Genomic DNA, 6,000 nt, shown 5'->3' on the forward strand with positions numbered 1-6,000 from the left:
GAGAATTTGCTTGACATGGATTGAAGCCCTGTACCTGTGAAGGTGAGCTTGTTAGGGTCTTTGAAGATGTAGTTAAGAGACAAGCTAAGATGAAGCCATCAGGATGGGCCCTAACCCAACGTGACTTGTGTCCTTGCAAGAAGAGAAGGTGGACAGAGACACAAAAACATATGGACAGAAGAAAGCGGGGTGAAGACAGAGATGAAAGGGAGGCAGCCACCAACCCAGACATACCTGTGGCCTCCAGAACTTGGAAGAGGCAGGAAGGACCCTCCCCTGGAGCCTCCGAAGGGAGTGCAGCCCTGGGATACTTTGACCTTGGAGCTCCAGCCCCCACAATGTGAGAGGATAAAACTCCATTGTTCTAAGCCACCCAGTTTGTGGTAATTTGTTACGGCTTCCTCAAGAAACTAATTCAGAGGAATTCACTGGGACCCAGCCTCCTCTCTTGTTTTATCTGTCCATTCATCCATCCTCCATCTGCCTATCCATCCATCACCCATCCATCCATCCATCCATCTACTCATCCATCCATCCACCCATCCATCCACCCATCCATCCACCCATCCATGCATTTATCCATCTATCCACTCCCTTTTCCATCCACCACCTAACAAATGATTACAGAGCCCGTGGTGATTTCTTGTGGTCTCTCATGCACAAGGTCACAGCTCATGCAGGCACGCCCCCATTTGTTCCCTGTGGCTGAGACTGAGGGGTTATTTTGGATCCTACCCCATATGTCTGCCTGCTGGACTGCCCCGGTCCTCAATGCAAGAATGGGTTTGCCCCGTTCCACCCCCAGCACACGTGCATATGACAGAAACCCCTGGAGACCCATGCCTCCAACCACAGGGTATTTGGAGGAGCCCACACATCCTGGCAGATGGGCCACGTCCGTGGCAGTGAGCTACCAGGCAGCCCTACACGGAGCTGTGTCTCCTAATCGTCCCACTTCCTCTATTCCCTTTATAGCACAAGTTATTACAAAAGTGTCTTCCTGTTGTTCCTGTTTTGTAGCCAAAGTGCCACTTGTCAGAACCAACGTTTGGTTCTTGGGCAGATAATCCCATGCTGCAGGGGTGACACACACTCTCACCAGGCCCTCTGTGTGGACGGCAGGGAATCAACCCTGGCCCGTTTCCCCTGCCAAAAGGAAATCTTTTTACTCTATACACATATCTCTGTGCCCTATTACAGGGCCTTCTTAATTTTAAGTTTTCTGTTATAGGAACAGGACCACACAGCTAGAACTGAGAATGGGAGGAAGCGTCCCGGAATGTTCTGACTCAGCCAGGTTCTCCCCCTGAGACCTGGGGGATGTGACCTGGTCCTGCATCTCCTCCCAGCCTGGCTGCACTGTCCCTCCAGCCTTCCCGCCTCTTCCCTGGTGGTCCTGAACTGGGGGCAGTTCTGCCACACAGAGGACACTTGGTGGTGTCTGGGGACAGTTTTGGGGTGTCACGATTTGTGTAGGAGCAACTGACATCTGGTGGGTAGAGACCAGGGATGCTGTTCAACACCCTACAGTGCGCAGGACAGCACAAGAGTTATCCCAACTAAAATGCCAGTAGTCTGTGTTGAGAAGCCCTGCCTGACATGAGCGGTCTGTCTGTGTATCAGTCTGTCTGTCTGTCTATCTATCTATCCATCTATCTATCTATCTACCTATCTACCTACCTATTCATCCATCTTACCTGTCTGTCTATCTATCTATCCATCCATCCATCCTATCTATCCATCTATCACACATTTCCCTATTATGAATGCATGTGTGTATTTACATTTATGTACCTCTATCATTTATTATCTATGTACCTATCTACCAATCACCTACTTATCTATCTATCCAACTGTCAGCTGTCAATTCATCTACCATCTATCAATTATCTATTATCTAATCTATTTGTCTGTCATCTACTTATCTATTCATCTGTCATGTCAATGATCTATATCATCAATTAATCAATGAATCAGTCATCTGTCATCTAATTTATCTATTTACCTGTCATTTATCTGTCAATCAGTGCTTTGTGACCAGGGGCAACTTTGCCCCTCTCACTCCAGGACATAGGACAATGTCTGGGGACATTTCTGGTTGTCCCAACTTGGGGAGGAGAGAACAGCTGGCATCTGGTGGGTGGAGACCAGGGAGGCTGGTCCACACCCCACAGTGCATGACAGGACCACCCAGTCCAAATGTGACTCATGTCCCATCCAAGAGGCCACGCCCTGGCCCTGTGTATCTGACACTTGATTCTGCCCCCAGACACCCCTCGATTCTCTTTTCCCACATCCCCTCTCTCCATTGGGGTCTCCTGCTCATGCTGTCCCCCAGAAACAATGCCCCGGACCCTAAGACTACTCAAAGCCTGGGGTCCCCACTCTCGACTCCCACCTAGTCGGCAACCTCCTTGGAGGTCCAGCCAGGACCATCTTCCACAAACACAGCCTGGCCCACCCCCTGCCCTGCCTTGTCCATGCCACCCTTACCCCCAGCCACTTCGGCCTCTGTCTTGTGTCCAGCCCCCACCGTTTCAGTGAACCACAGATTCTACCTCTGTGCTGTTTTCTGCTCAGAGCACCAGTGACCTAGTTCGCACCTCGGTCCTGGCCCCACAGCCCCGCCCAGATCTCTTTCCAAAGCATAGACCAGCCATGCCAGACGCTTCCATGACTTTGCCCATGAAAGTCATCCTCCTTCTGGGACTGTCCTACCCCTGTGCCCGAACCCTCCCTCCACTTGGCACACACAGCCCATCCTCACCCCTGCTCTCACCCACGACATCTGTCCTGCCACAGCTCTGCTCTCTTGGACATCCCAGGTGCCCCTGGTGAATGCCACCTCTTCCAGGAAGCCCTCCTGGATTCCTTCCCGCCCTGAACCCTCCGAGCCTGTGTCTCACTGTTTGATCTTTCTATTCCCTGGAAGTGCTCCCCATTGCACAGGGCACATGGTGACTTGTCCACTGCCCCCATCAGTGGGACAGCAGGCCAGCGGCCAGATGTCAGGTTAGTCAAGAGGGCCCTGAAGTCCAAAAGTCTGGGTCCAGATTCCCGCTAGGCCTCTCACAGGCTCTGTGTGCTTAGCCAAGTCCAAGCCTCAGTTTCTGCACTGGACACGTGGGGCTGAGGACGGTGAGGTTAGGATGGAAGGAGATGGTGTGCAGGCAGGGTGTGCATGGCTGTACACAGTCGGTGCAGAAAAAGTGTTGTAGCACAGTGCTCGGGCACCCAACCTGCTTGCTCTGACACATCGCCCTCCTTTTGCAGAGGGGACTGGGATGAGGAGGGCCTGGGGCAGACGGCACTGCATACTGCCTGCTCCTGAGTCCTGGCCATTTCCACCCCGGCAGGACAACCTGTGCAACAATGTAACCGCAGTTCCCCACTCAGACGCCGGCACAGATGTGGCCCCCGAGGCCCTAGCTCAGATGCAGTCCCCCAAGGTCCCAGCATGGACACACCCCCCAGGTCCCAGCAGAGACATGGCCCCCCAAGATCCCAGGACAGACTCGGACCCCCAGTGTCACAGCACATAACCAGCCCCTCAGGCCGGATTCCCTGCATGGCTCAGAAGCATACCCAGTCACCAACTGCCCTTCCGGCTACTGCTTTCCCTAAATGAAGGCAGACCTCACGTCCATCCATCCCTCTGTGTGGCAGGAGGGTGTGGATGCAGGCGCCCAGCTCTCACTGGGGATTCCCAGTGCCCAGCGCTGTCCCCTGGGACCTTCCCGGGGAGCCCATCCCTCAGCCCCGTCTGTGCTTGTCCACGGGATCATGGCTCTCCACGGTGGGACCTTGGCCCTGCGGAGGGTCAGAGGCCGGCATGGGTCATCTCCGGGGGTGGGGGGGGGGGCTGGACAACTGCCCTCCCTCAGGGAGCAGGTGAGTGTGGGGCTCCTGTATCCTGCCCACCCACCATGCTGCCTCCTGGCCAGAAGTGGGGATGTGGCAGGGAGGGCCCTGCACGCCGCCGCCGGTGGTCACGCCCACGGAGGAAACGCAGATGGAGGGGCTGGGCCAGGTGAGGAGCCGCACCCGGGGGCTGGAGGGCTCAGGTGCCCGGCCAAGGGGCGTCTGCTGATGAGTGATTACCCACCATCACCGGCCACTCTGTCACTCACACATCCTTTCCCGTCCTGGTCCCCAAGACGACAACACAGACCCCAGGGAGGGTTGGGGGAGGGGCCCCCGGCGCGTCTGTAGAGGGTCCTTCCCTCCCTCTGAGCAGGGTATTTCCTGAGTCTTCTCACCTCCTGGGTCCTCCCCCTGGGCGGGGGGGTGTAGCCAGGATTCGGGGGACAACGTCCAGGGGGCGCACGCCCCCTCCCTCCACGTAGGCAACACCGCAACAAATGAAAACACCACTTCTCTAGCTTGGAAACGCCTTCAAAGGGCAAGGCGCGCTCCGTCCGCCCCCAGGTGCCCCGTCCCTGTCCATCGACTCCACCAGCTTCTCCCGCCGGGGATGGGGGGGCTCCGACCCTCCGCGCTCCTGCCTGACAAGCCCGCTTTTCAGCCCGCGCGCTGAACGGACACGACAACGTGACAGAGGGCAGAAAAAAAACCCTCCTGGGTCTGGAAACAAGCAGGCGCTCGTCATTCCCCTCGGCCCAGCGTGACCCCGGCGCCCCAGACGGCCTGGTCCGCGCGGCCGGGGGGGGGGGGGGTGCCGAAGCGGCCGCGGCCCGCGCTTGGGGCGCCCCGTCGGCGAGACCCGTCTGCGACGCTTTACCCAACGCCCCGGGAAGCTGGCTTGGCACGTGGGCCGGCGCAGGTGCGCTGGTCTCAGTGGGCGAAAAGGGGGTGGGCCCGGCGGCCGGGACACTTCTGGGCTGGGGCCCCCGTGGCCTGGCGGCGTTCAGGGCGCACCTGTGCGCAGGTGAGCTTTCCTGAATGAGCTTGCGCCGCAGAGCGCGTTCCGAGCATCCGCCTCCCCGCTCCGTGGGCGCGCGGGTCTCTGCGGGGCGCTTCCCGTCCCGCCTGCGCCCCGGGGGGAGACGGGGCGCAGACTTCCCCCCAGCCGCTCAGCGCGGCCGACCCTCCCCGGCCCTCCCGGGCTCCTGGGGAGGCGCGCGGCGGGGAACGGGCGTTGCACGCACCTGGGGCGGCGGCGGCGGCGGCGGTGGCGGCGGCGCAGAGCCCGCCGGGGTCCAGGCGCGCCGGCTGCGCCTCAGAGCCGGCCGTCGGCAAGCGGAGCCCTGCTGCGTCCGGGCGAGCCGCGGCGGTCGTCGGGGTCGGCAAAGGGCTCCGGGCCCGGCGTCCGCGCTGCGTGTCCGGCCCGGCGCGCGGGGGCCATGGCGCGGCGGCTGCGCCCTCGCCGGATGCACAGCCTCCCAGGTCCACCTCCCGGGCCGCCCCGGCGGCGGCGGCGGCGGCGGCGGCGGAGTCAGGCTGGTGGGGAGGAAACCCGTTTTGAAATTTCCTGTGCAACAGTCGGTTGGTCTGTTTTCTCTGGTCCCCGGTCTCGGCCAAGCCCGCCACCGCCGCCTCCTATCAGCTCCCGTCCCGCCCCGCGTGGGCGGGGTGCCGGCCCCCGGAGCAGGGGCCTCGGGGCTGCGGGCTCGTCCTGGTCCCACGGCGGCTGCAGGCAGACCCTGCCTTTCCCAAAAGGGTTTGCCGCTGACAGAGGAGCTTCAGGTGTGGCACGGAGGAGGGGCCCCGGTGCTGAAGGTACCGCGGGCGGTGAACTGAAGTTGTATTTCCAGACGAGCAAATACCTGAGGTTTTTATTTAAAAAAAAAAAAAAAGTTTCAGAAGTAGGCTAACCAAAAGAACTTCCTCTTGCCTGCCATAGCTGTGTGCCTGGCCAACTCTTCTGGTCTCCCCACCAGAAGAAAGTGACGTGCGCAGTGACCCACGCACACCCATCCATTCTTCTATCTACCTGCCTACAGCCCCTTGCATCTATTTTTCTACTGATCTATCATCCATCCATCCATCCACCCATCCATCCATTGTTCTGTCTATCTACATATGTATGTATGTATGTAT

At 59.0% G+C, this 6,000-nt stretch overlaps 1 protein-coding gene across 1 annotated transcript in view; it reads right to left on the reverse strand.

The window, feature by feature from the left end:
- Positions 1-5,716, reverse strand: part of P2RY8 (P2Y receptor family member 8) — a 46,034-nt gene extending 40,318 nt beyond the window's left edge. The window contains exon 1 of the mRNA XM_074358911.1: positions 5,109-5,716. The gene's annotated coding sequence lies outside the window, so the exon portion shown is untranslated. The remainder of the gene's footprint in view (positions 1-5,108) is intronic.
- Between the last annotated feature and the right edge of the window lie 284 nt (positions 5,717-6,000).

Source organism: Camelus bactrianus, chromosome X (genome assembly GCF_048773025.1).
Source record: "Camelus bactrianus isolate YW-2024 breed Bactrian camel chromosome X, ASM4877302v1, whole genome shotgun sequence".
Taxonomy (NCBI): Eukaryota; Metazoa; Chordata; class Mammalia; order Artiodactyla; family Camelidae; genus Camelus; species Camelus bactrianus.